At 42.4% G+C, this 13,018-nt stretch overlaps 1 protein-coding gene across 5 annotated transcripts in view; it reads left to right on the top strand.

Annotated features, from left to right (window-relative positions):
• The first annotated feature begins 982 nt into the window (after positions 1–982).
• Positions 983–13,018, top strand: part of LOC110965689 (protein phosphatase 1 regulatory subunit 29) — a 109,515-nt gene continuing 97,479 nt past the window's right edge. For 4 of the 5 annotated variants that reach the window (XM_051940871.1, XM_051940874.1, XM_051940872.1 and 1 more), the window contains exon 1: positions 983–1,126. The gene's annotated coding sequence lies outside the window, so the exon portion shown is untranslated. The other variant, XM_051940875.1, reaches the window with a different exon arrangement.

Raw genomic sequence — 13,018 nt, 5'->3', positions numbered from 1 at the left:
TAATAAAATGAAAGGAATATAAAACGTATATATAATATAAAAAAGATATGCCACAGATGTCCATCTCTCTGATAAGATAAGATAAGATAAGATAACTTTATTGATCCCTCAAAGGGAAACGTTACACGCTACAGCAGCTGGATACAGATGAGGCATGAAAGAAGCAGGACAAGAATTACAAAAGTACAATAAGACTGAAAATAAAGAGATCATAATTAAGACAATGTGATGCCAAGTTAGATTTTCAAAAGCATGTTTGTCTGCGTTTATAAAAAAAGAATGCAATATGGAATTATAAAGGCCTCCCTGATATGACTCTGATGCTCATGTCTCTGCTAGGAGAACATGATTAAACTTTACTGATCCCTCACTGGGAAAATTTACAAGTTACAGCAGCTGGACAGAGATGAGGCATAAAAGAAACAGGACAAGAGTCAGACAAGTACAATAAGACCAAAAATAAAGACATAATTAAGGTGTAATAAAGACAATTTAGTAGTGTGTGTCTAAATCCTAGGACTTTATATAAATGAAAGTAATGTGGAATTATATGGGCCTGTGTGGTAACAGAATAGAATAGAATAGAATAGAATTTCCTTATTGCCATTGCAGATGCACAAGATAAATACCTGTTTATGCACTTAAATCCTAAGAAGATATAATAAAGGCAGAATAAAGACACTGGAGGAGGCATGATGGATTTACATGTGGACGTGTAACTTCCTACTTGATGTGTGATTGGCATGATGTTGACTTGATGATTCATTCAGTTATATAGGAACAATAATTTGGTATTTATAAGAGCAGAGCACTTCATAAAGGTAAGTGGTGTGTCTGCAGGTACTCAGTCCACCCAGGAGGAAGCCAGCTGTGGAGGCAGATGCCCACTGCAGTTAAACTGTATTACTCTACGCAGAGGTCTATGCATCCTCCACCTCCCTCCCTCCCTCTCCCTCATCCTCTCTCTCTCTCTCTCTCTAGCCCTCATCCTCTCTCTCTCTCAGTCATCCTCTCCCGCCGTGGTGCTGAGCCTGCGACGTTGGATGGAAAAAAAAAACTAAAAACTAAAAACCGCCCTCTCCGCTCCAGCCAACGGACGCATAATTTGGAAGAGGAATAACTCAAGGTACTGTACCAGAAAAACTCATTCTCATCTTAACGTATAAACATCTACCGGGAAAAAATGATATTTTAATGCAGGGGAGCCTTCATGTGATAAATTTTTATGCAACCGCGAGAAGGCACCTGCAGCAGCGACTCTTCACGGTGCAACAGAAGCCCAGATGGTCGCTTCTTTCGGGGCATGGAAGCATGATTTTCATCCCGGTCTGAGCAGTACATGCTGATATTACGTGAGTGGAATTAGATTTATTTTTTAGTGCACATTTTCCTCGGTATTCCACAGTTGTTGCTGTGCATCAACGCGCTGTTTTCCTTCGGGTCTCAGAGAGAAGTGATTCAAATCTGTGCTCGTAGGTTGAAAGTGTCACGAAGCCGAGGATGCTGTTTCATTTGATTCTTATTTCTGTGATTTTTGGATCCTGCGGAGACAGGATGGCCGGAGTGGACGCCATGGACAGATGTGGAGAGAAGGGATTTAGTATCGAGGGAGGAATCAAGCAGGGGATAAACTGGTGATGCATGCGCGCATGTGTGTGTGTGTGTGTGTGTGTGTGTGTGTGTGTGTGTGTGTGTGTGTGTGTGTGTGTGTGTGTGTGTGTGTGTGTGTGTGTGTGTGTGTGTGTTTTCTCTTTTTTTGGAGTGTAAACGGGGTTGAGCTTTCCAGCAGTGCTGACTAGTCTGCTGCTGCTGCTGCACCACGGGCGCCACTTCTTCACCTGCAATCAGAGCTTTTGGTGTAAGCTGCCTTTTGTTCTACTGTGCTCGTGCGTGTGCGTATACATGTGTGTGTGTGTGTGTGTGTGTGTGTGTGTGTGTGTGTGTGTGTGTGTGTGTGTGTGTGTGTGTGTGTGTGTGTGTGTGGGAGAGAGCAAGAGAGAGATTTCCTACCAGCAGCAGCAGCAACAGTGTCCGACTACTGACCGACGGACCACACAGATTCCTTCGCCCACACATTTGGGGCTGCCAGGCACGAGAAAAGCAGCATCTCACAAGCATCATTTATCACCACGTTGCTTCCACTGGTCCACACGCAGTGGAAGCTCCTGCATGCCAGTGACCGGAGCTCCAGCACCAGGGACATCGGTCTGATTGTGCTGACCAAGCGCAAAATGCTGGCTTTGGTGATCTGTCAGCTTCACGTGTGGAACCTGAATGGGTCTGAGATCAGATAAGAGCGTGATGGAACACCATTCTGCATGGAGAGTGGAAGTGCACGATGCAAAGAGGCACCACTGTGGTTCACTTGTGTGATTAGAGGGCAGTAGGATTAAACAGCATCTAGATGGCATGTTTCCTGTTTGTTTTAGCCTGTGTGTGATCAATAGTGAGTAAGGGCTTCATCGGGTTCTCCTCAGAATGACAGAGAGGTGTATTGGTTTGCTAAGTAGGTGGATTCCTGTTTATTCCATGTAGTAAATTAGCTTTCATTTGTGTCAACAGGCAGAACCTTTTCTGGTCTGACCCCATTAGTCAGCGGCCACACCCACTCCAAATAAGCACAAACCTACATAAAACCAAACTGTATTTGCCTCACATTATTTCATTCTTCCACAATTCCTGTCTCCACCCGCTGCCCTTCCTTCATCCCATCATTCCTGATGTTCCCTCCGAAGGAATGATGAGCATTCTCCAATCAATTGCAATCACAGATCAGTGGTGTACCGGGGAAAAAAGAAAGAGGAGAAGTGGAAATCAGCAGGGGAGGCAGGCCGGGAGACCTAAATAATGACCACCTACCAGCCGAAGCTGCTGCCTTGTTGCTCTGAAATCTTCACTTCAGCAGAATACCGCTGAACTTCGCTGGCCGGGTTTCAGAGAATCCATGGGGCTGTCTGTTGGGCTCCATCTCAAGAGGTGATGGATGTTACACCGGTAGAAATCTGAAGTGCAGTTTTCTTCCTCCTTGCTTGCTCTTGTCTGAAAATGATGCAAACTGATATTGTGCAGGTTGCTGTGCATAAAATGAGATAAAGACGCTGGTGGAGGGCTGGATGGAGGCCAGATGGGTGGGAGTTTCCACGGCGGTTGAAATGTTAATGAGGACAGCCATCAGTGCTGTTATATTTACCTGACCTCAGCGCACGGAGACGTCAAGACACTTAAGGCTCCACAGACCTAATTAATTCACCTTCACTTGGATCCAGGTCAGACGGTGGATGGTTCTGACGGAAGTGCTGCTAGAGTAAATGCCCGACAGCTAGATGAGGTTTGGAGGATGTTCTGTAGAGGCAGCAGAATACCAGGACTGCAAACTTCCTCAGAGACATGGAGAAGAGGAGCAGTAAACATTGGAGCTGAATGGTCATGTGTAATGTGTGTCTGTGGTGGAATAGTAGAACACATGACTGGAGGAGTGACTGACTGAATCACGTGTTACTCTGTGTCGCTATTAACAGCCCACTTGGCTGAGTTATTGCCATTAGCGACTCCACAGAAATACAGCGTCGAATGCTCAGTCCTTGATCAGAAAAAAACAGAAATGGCTGCTTTTCTACACACAAAAGATTAAATTTAGAAAAAATCTAACTATAAAAAGAATGAATCACACCTAATTATGCTAAAATGCATGCATGAAAATGCTGATTGGGCCTTTAGCTGACATTGTAATTGCGATTATAAATAACCTCATGCATTATTCTTTTTCTGGGCTTTTTTTCATCCACACTTATTGTCGATCTAAGGACAGGAGAGGCTTCCTAAAGTCTGAGGAACTGTGTAAATATAAACCTCTGTACACATTTGTCTACAGAAAGCATGAAAATTTCAGTGCCAACCCCCCCAAACTGTTCAAATCGATGGCATTACACTGTGTGCTCACCATGTTCTAATCCAAAGACTCTATTCCAGAAAATCAGGACTGTCAGCTCGCTGGCACACAATCGGCAACCTCAGATCTTTAGCTCCACCTCTGCTGGCCTGCCTTCCCCAGCCACGCCCTCCAAATCGATTTCTGGATCCATCAGGAAGGATTATGCAAAGATCCTGAGAGGGATAACCCTTGGGAGACATTCACACTTGCTCACTCCTCCACAGCACAGTCTTGGCCATAGCACACTGCGCTCTCTTTCAGCCTACCAGCTGTTGCAGTGCTCCGTGCAATCAATACGACAGTCATGTTTCACAACAACCGTCACTCCTTCACTGCCAGGAACCTGTGGGAGGTCCCCCTGGGCGAGAGACTGAGAGACGGAGAGACGGCGGTTCGCTGACGAGGCTTCTGAAATGCCGGCGACAGATTGGAGAAATCTGGATGCAGTTTCATTCGCTGTACATCTGCGGGGTGTGAATGTGTTGATAGGGGGAAACCTTTGTTTGGGAGGAAGAGACGTGAAAGGAGTGCAGAGAGCTGAGACAGACGGAAGCTGGGAGGTAGGACAAATAAGGGGACGTGTAATAAAGAGTATTAGAGAACATGAGACATACACCACCGTTCAAAGGTTTATAGACACCCAGGCAATCTCATGTTTACCATGAAAACTCCCACTTTTATCCATGTGCTAACATAACTACACAAGGGTTTTCTAATCATGAATGAGCCTTTCAGCACCATTAGCTAACACAATGTAGCATTAGAACACAGGAGTGATGGTTGCTGGAAATGTTCCTCTGTACCCCTATGGAGATATTCCATTAAAAATCAGACATTTCCAGCTTGAATAGTCATTTACCACATTAACAATGTCTACACTGGATTTATCATTCATTTAATGCTATCTTCATTGAAAAAAACTGCTTTTCTTTCAACAATAAGGACATTTTCTAAGTGAGCCCAAACTTTTGAACAATAGTGCATTTCATGGAATACATATAAGAAGAAAGGACGAGGATGAGGAGTGAGTAATGAGAAGTTGGTGAAGCAGCTCCTCGGCAGCACTTTATCCCCCAAATGACAGCGACTTTCAGCTCCAAGCATGTGTCAGATCTGTCAGGGTAAGCAACAGAATGTTCTTCCTGAAACGTAAAAACAACGCTTCATTCGTGTCAGGTGAATCGGCAGGTTGCACGGATTTTCCAGTTTCTCATCACTTTCATGCACACATGCAGATCCTGTGGGGACTTCTAACCGTCTTTAGCTAATCCAGATTCCTCTGTTCAGTAAAGCCTTTCTTTCAGTCATCTGATTATGCTGCATTTCCTCCTAATGGAGTCACAACTAAGGGTTTTATGACTGTAATTGCACTGACAAACTGCTGCAGTGTGACCTGACACTGACAGAATGCTTCTGACGGGGAATAGCTGTCGAGTAGGAACAGGAGGCTGAAGCGATGCGAGGCTGCATGAGGGAAGGTGTCGGTTCTCTTGTGGTGGAAGCTAAAACGAGTGTGTGAGCGCTTTGATGGTTGTGTGGAAAACCAAGCTTCTCGGATTGTTGACCGCTGCATGGGCTACACTGGCAAACAGTCCTGCTTTTTACATTGCCAAGGAAGGCTGCGTAATTATGTGACAGTGTTGGTCTGTCTGTCTGTCTGTCTGTCTGTCTGTCTGCAACATTACTCAAAAACACACTAACGGATTTGGACGAAATTTTCAGGGAAGCTCAGAAATTACACAAGCACCAAGTGATCAGATTCTGGCAGTGATGCAGCTTATAGTCTGGATCCACAGATTTGTTAAAGATTTTTGTATCATTGCCAGATAGCAGCACATCGTCACTGTAACCATGACAACCAGGGAACGCTACATCAGCTGATTGTGATCCTACTACAGATCCACCTCTGAGGACCACGAATGTTTATAAAACTGTAACTGTGAATAATTCCTACTTTTTAAAGACTATTTTAATAGTTTGAAGACATTTTAAAGTAATTTTGACCCATTTTTAGTAATTCTTTTAACCCTTCTCAGCCATCCTAGACAATTAACTCATTTTGGACAGGATTTGAACAGTTAAGGAGGATTTTTTGAGTAAGTTCTGGACAAATTTGAGTAATTTCTAGTCATTTTGTATCTATTTGGGGTCATGTTTGACAAATTTTAACAACATTTAGAGAATTTTTTTTATGAGGTCAAATTTGAGTCATTTCGGACGTGTTTTCGTTGTTTTTAGTCATTTCTTGAACCCTTCTAAACTATCCTAGGTGTATAACTCATTTTGGACAGATTGTGAAATAGGATTTTTTGAGCAAGTTTTGGACAAATTTCTAATAATGGATAAAAAAATAGATAAAATGATGGGAAAAGTCCAAGCTTCAGCCATTTAGTGCCATTTTCCTGAATGGCAGAGCAAAGTCGTGTCTGACACCATAGAATGTAAACGTCCTGAATGTAACAGTGCTGTTTTTGTTGCTGGTTTGAGCAGAGATATTTGTGTTGAAGTGTTGCATCGTACAGTGACAGACTTAAAAAGCAGGACAAATGTGGAGATTTGTTAAAGATTTCTGTATCGTTGCGGCGTCACTGTAACCATGACAGCAGTCGTCCCTCGCCATATCGCGGTCTCACTGTGTTATGGATTTTTAAATTGTATCTAATTTTGTAATGCAGATTTTTCACTATATTGTGGTATTTTGTGGTATAGAGGTATTTTTTTACATATATATTTTTTGTTTTAATTATTATTGTGGTAAAAAAAGCATTTCCTATCCTAAAAATTTGAAAACAATATAAAAAAAATAATAGTTTAAAAATATTTAAAGAATATTAAATCTAAATAAAATGTACAGTGTACAGCACCGGGCTCTGATTGGCTGACCGATCGTAGCATCAGCCTCCTCTGTCTCCTGTGTGTAGCGGCATTCGACATCTCACCTTATCCCTTTCACATCGACACTGGATCTGCGCATAGTGTTGCTCTGCAGTGTTGTGTTTTTGTGAAATACAGGGAGGGTTTATAAAGCCTTAAAATATACATAAACAGTAAAATAAATATTATGTCGCTACTTCACGGGGGGTTCTGGAACCTAACCCTCGACAGACCAGGGACCACTGAACAAGTGAACACTACATCAGCTGATTGTGATCCTACTGCCAATCCACCTCTGAGGACTTATCAGGACTTATCCATCAGAAATGATCAAAGGAACAACTGATTAAATTGTGGGGGTGTTTCTGAGTACCATCAATTCCTGCCACCCGCTACATATTTAGGCCACATGATCCGGTATCCGTACATAACATACACATGCAGAACACACGCCTGTGCTCAGCTCAAGGCCATTTTGCTTGTGGGTACATCTATATTAAATGGCGCTGTGATTTCTGATCTTCAGTAACTAATAAACAAATGCTGTATTTCTGACGATGCCATGTGGGGAATGAGCAGCCTTGGAGGAGGACTGCACTGTCTAAGGGCCTTTCTTGTTCTTGACATTTTGTCTCTTATATGGTGCAAAGTCTGTGAGGCATTTCAGCTCCAGCTGCACTGCTACACAAACACGTGACACGCCAACACGCCTCCCAACATGGCGGTCTGTTTAAACTGCAGAACTCTCCCTCTGCTGTGCCGGTGCAGCTGCTGCTCTGCACCACGGTGCTGCTGAATGCCCACCACCTCGTCATCCACCTGCAGGCTCCGACTGGGAGGAGGAGATTTACTCATCGCTCCCCAATATCTCTGCAAAACAAATTCTGCAAGGAGGTCAGAGCTTTGATGCCAAACTCGAACTCTGCTCTTCTTTCCATAAATAAAGATTTCAAATGTGAGTCGATCAAAGTGAAGATCAAAGCTCCAAATGCGTGCAACTCCGAATTAATTCACCAATTCCAAAAAAACAACAATCCGCCCACAGTAAGTGAGTAATGTTTAGCTTCTCCTGTAAATAAGCTGATTCTACTCAGAACTTTGTGCTGTGGTCACATAGTACAGTCAAGTGCTTGCTTTACAAAGGAAAAATTAATTTAACGAGTTTGATCTTCAACAAAACCGAGCGTTTGAACGCATTTCATAATCTCCCAAGGAGGAAGAAGGAGCTGGAAATGACTCATACAATATGCAGCTGTTAGGAGGCTATTTTCAGTCTCTGGCAGTGAACTATACTCAAATACAGAACGGACTTTCAGCACACTGTGATATGAAATCGTTTAACTAATAAGTCTTAATCGAATCACCGTCTAGAGAAAGACATAATTGACAAATAAATGTGTAGGAGTGAGCAGCATTTCTTTCAGTTTGAATAAGCAATTACAGCCATTTGAAATGTATTATTAGTGATTATGAGAATAATTAAGGCCTGAATGGTGAAATTAAAGTACACAACTAAAAGTGAGCGCATCAAATTTATTATAAAATTTGATTGAATTAAAACTGAAGACCAGATCTTAGTAAAAACCTGAAGAAAATGACATGTATGTAGAGCGGAGCAGCTTCTACAGAAACCTGCATGCGTAATAGAAGCGGTGCATGTTATGTACATGCGTGTTTTTCTCTGTGTAGTGTGTATGTGTTTGTGCATGTACTGTATGTGTGTTAAGTAAGGACACCATCTGCCATCGTCTTCGCTCTGTGCCAACCCCCCACCCCTATTAACCCACAGCCACGCTCACAGAAACCTCTCAGAGTTTGATGACGGAAACAAACAGAGAAATATTTCACTGTGGATATCTGAGTGTGAGAAAGAGGCCGAGGAGTGGGAGTGATGCAGAGAGCGCTCTAATGGTTGAACGGTGATGGATAAAAAGCACAAAGACGGAGTGCAGGAACTAAGTTGTGGTGTTTCTAGTTGAGATTTCCACGTCTGGCGTGTTAATTTTGCATTAGATGACTGCTTCACACACTCTCCTGTATGCCACACACACAAATATAGAAATACGATTACGCACACATACTTGCACACAAGTGGATTTTGGAATAATGCCGTGTTTTTTTTGTTTTTTTTCCTCAACTGCCCTAGATTCATTTGGCATCTGTGCTGCACACTCATCTCTCTCCCTCTCTCTGTTGTTATCACTCTGCTTTTCCTCTTACTCACACACAAACTGACACTCACCATCGGCCTCTTTCTTCTGGCCTGCCTCCTTCTCTCCCTCCTCCCCCTACTCTCCCCCTCTCCTTCTCCATCTTTCCCTCTCACTCTCCCTCTCTTAGTAGCGACTGCTAAGATCTGGGTATAAATATTTTAGCTCTGTCACCCATTCTGCATCTGCAGCTTCACAGAGAGACAGAATCTCCAGTCCCTTTGTGTGTGTCTGTGTGTGTTTGTGTGTGTTTGTTTGTGTGTGTGTTTGTGTTTGTCTGTGCTTTGGCACAGTAGAGTTATAAGCAGTGTTGGGCACGTCACTTTAAAAAAGTAATTAGTTACAGTTACTTGTTACTTCTCCAAACAAGTAACTGAGTTAGTAATTGAGTTACTCCACTATGAAAGTAACTAGTTACCAGGGAAAGTAAGTATTACGTTACTTTTTTATTTTAAGTTTAGAAACAAAGAATTTGTACACCCCCCCCCCCTGTCTATCAAGTATAGCCACGCCCCCTGGCTCCGCCAACTTTAACGATTTATTTAAAATTCAGTATTGATTTATTTTAAGATCGGCCACCTGATCTCTCATTTTGACCATGAAAACTAACGGGGGAAAAATCCTGAGCTGTAGAACGTCAGTCTATCAAATTTTATTTTTTCCAAAAATTAATTGGGGTCTATGGAGCAAAAGCTTTTTGGAGCCAACCCTAGCGGACGGTGTGATATTGCAAGTTTTTGACACTTCCAGGTTGGCTTCAATTCTGGAACCAGATGCTACGTCCATCTATATATACAGTCTATGATTATTCCCATCACTGGTTATAAGAATACGTTGTGATGTGTTGCTTTGAAGCATCTGTTTGCACTTCAATTTGCACCGCAGAACGGCAAAATTGCAATGTCTTGGCCACAAAATATATCTGGAATCCTGTATTTTATAGTGTTTTTTTCTTCTTTCATATTCATATGAGGGCTGCACAGTGAATCAGTGGTTAGCGCTGTCACCTTGCAGTTAGAAGGTCCCACGTTCACGTCCCGGCCTTCCTGGGATCTTTCTGCATGGAGTCTCCATGTTCTCCTGCTGGGTTCTCCAGGTTCTCCAGCTTCCTCCCACAGTCTAGAAACATGCTGAGGTTAACTGGTGATTCTAAATAGTCTGTAGGTGTGAATGTGAGTGTGGTTATTTGTCTCTATGTGTAGTCCTGTAATAGACTGTTACCTGTCCAGGTGAACCTTCACCCTAAAGCTACATGTCCACTGGATCTGTTTTCCTGCATGCAAACACGCTACATCTAAAAATCACCCGCTTGGTGGGCGGACACCAGCTGGTCACATGACAGCCCTTCAGACTTTCTCTTTTGTTATGAAAGTACTTCAGTGAAAAGTGTTTCTGAAAGCATTTGAGGGGAGAAATAATCCGCAGAATCTGTCCTGGTTTCAGTTCAGCGACGGCTCATTTAGACGTTTGATGAAAGTTTCACGATGCATCCGACGTCCGCACTCTGGTTTGAATTTACATGAAATAGAAGTTGGTCTACTTTATGCAAATGGACTCCGGGAAAATGCACTGGATCACAGCTGGAAATGCACCGCATGCAGCATGGTGCGCTTCACATAGACAATGAATGGGATGATGACCTTTAGTCAGCTGGGATAGACTCCAGCCCCCAACCACTATGATGAGGATTAAAAGGTGTATAGATAATGGATGAATGGATGATGGATGGATGGATGGATGGATTAATGATGGATGGATGGATGATGGATGGATGGATGATTGTTGGATGGATGAATGGACGGATGGATGGATGGATTAATGATGGATGGATGATGGATGGATGGATATATAATGGATGGATGGATGGATGGATATATAATGGATAGATGGATGGATGGATGGATGGATATATAATGGATGATGGATGGATGGATGAATGATGGATGGATGATGGATGGATGGATATATAATGGATGATGGATGGATGGATGGATGGATGGATGAATGATGGATGGATGATGGATGGATGGATATATAATGATGGATGGCTGGATGGATGGATATATAATGGATGGATGGTTGGATGGATGGATATATAATGGATGGATGGATGGATGGATGGATGGATGATGGATGGATGGATGGATGGATGAATGATGGATGGATGGATGATGGATGGATGGATATTTAATGGATGATGGATGGATGGATGGATGATTGATGGATGGATGGCTGGATGGATAGATGAATTTTTATATGGAACAGATTGGAGGTGGAGCTTAAGCAACATCCAAGCATGAGTCACTTTAAAAAGCAGAACAAAAATCTGGTTTCCATGAAGTAGAGAGAGGAGGGGCTTTGACATCACTGATGATTTAATATTTATTTACTTTTATTTTTATTTTCTATTTTATTTGTAAATAACTGTGGGGTATTGCGTGACTGATGGGTCTGAGGAAATAAGCTCATGATGGGTTATTACTTTTTGCTTTGCTTGTTTGTTTTATTGTAGTTTTGAATATTTACCATTCATTCATTCATTCATTCATAAAGATGCACAGGATGTAAAAAATGCAGCACTTCTTTTTACTGTCATTTTGCTTCATATCCACCAAAAAAATCTATCTTAAACCAAAATTTTAAAACAGCACACCTGAATCGTAGACACATGAAGATGTCAGATGTGACAGCAGTTTGTAAGAAGATCTGAACTTACAACTAATGTTGGAATTATTTTGTCTTTTGTTGTAGATGCCATGTAATGAATTCAGAATTATTGTTATTCCTGGGTAAAGCTGCATTTTGTTGCACAAATCTGCAGTTTTTCATCGTAACACAAAAAGTCAAACATCTCAGCGACAGACGAGTGAGTATATTTTTCACCTTAAATCTACATTAACTTCTTCTGTTTCATTAAACACAGCAGAACCCAGTGTGTGGAACACCTGTGTGTGACTGTGGGCAGAATCATTTTAGATTATTCCAGGTTAGAGATTAGATGTGAGCTGCAGCCTGCAGACTCCAACAGCTCTGGGCTTCCCTGCTGATTTCTTAATATGATAAAACCTTGACTGTGTGTTCGCTTCATTCATATCTGAAAGAGGAAAGAGCAATGTTATTTTTCTGATATTTTCAAATGCTCAGTCAGGTTTTCAGGCTCACAGTCACAAACCATGGAGACAGAACTGCAGAAGGAAGCTGTCGGCTCGACGTCATCGACAGTCAAACAGATTCTCCTTCTCCCCTCGGTCAATAGAAATATTGATCACATGCTCAGTGAAGACGAGCCGAGGGAAGTTACAATTCTCCTCTTACTGCTTTGTTTCTCTGGTGTGTAGCTGAATCACACAGACACTCTGCAGGCCCAGAACACAACCAGACACGAGCTGCAAAACATATAACAAGCCGAAGCCAAATGCACACAGAAACACAATGACACACACATACAAACACACACACCCTCCATCTTTCACCCCCCAGGTTTCAAATGATTTCACAAATACTCAGCACTTATTAATCCAGCAGCCAGGCAACAAAGCTCAGACAAGGTGTGTGTGTGTGTGGTTTGTATGCAGAAATTAGCATATTTTCTTTATTTGTCGGTGAAAGTCTGTGATTATTTACTTACTCTACAGTATTTGTGTAAACAGCTCCTGTAAACTAAAGATAGTTGTTGGAATGTGAAGGCGTTGCAGCCGAGGGACGAGCAGAGTCAGGAAGGCAAACTTCTGAGGCATGAATTCATTTTTCTCTTCTTTAATTTAACCGACTGTAGTAATAGCGGGAGCCGTATTTAATGGAAGCTTTATTCTATCATTCTAAAGTTTTCTGTTTCTGTTTTGGTCCAAAGCAAGCAGTTCTGTCTACTATATGCTGTTTTATTAGATGGAACTGTTTGTTGACTTGGGGCTGCACAGTGGAACAGTGGTTAGCACTTTCGCCTTGCAGCAAGAAGATCCCCAGTTCAAATCTCGGCCTGGGCCTGGGATCTTTCTGCATGGAG

This window comes from Acanthochromis polyacanthus, chromosome 21 (genome assembly GCF_021347895.1).
Source record: "Acanthochromis polyacanthus isolate Apoly-LR-REF ecotype Palm Island chromosome 21, KAUST_Apoly_ChrSc, whole genome shotgun sequence".
NCBI lineage: Eukaryota > Metazoa > Chordata > Actinopteri > Pomacentridae > Acanthochromis > Acanthochromis polyacanthus.
The sequence above is the reverse complement of the archived record's forward strand: the minus strand, read 5'-3'. Positions and strand labels throughout refer to the sequence as shown.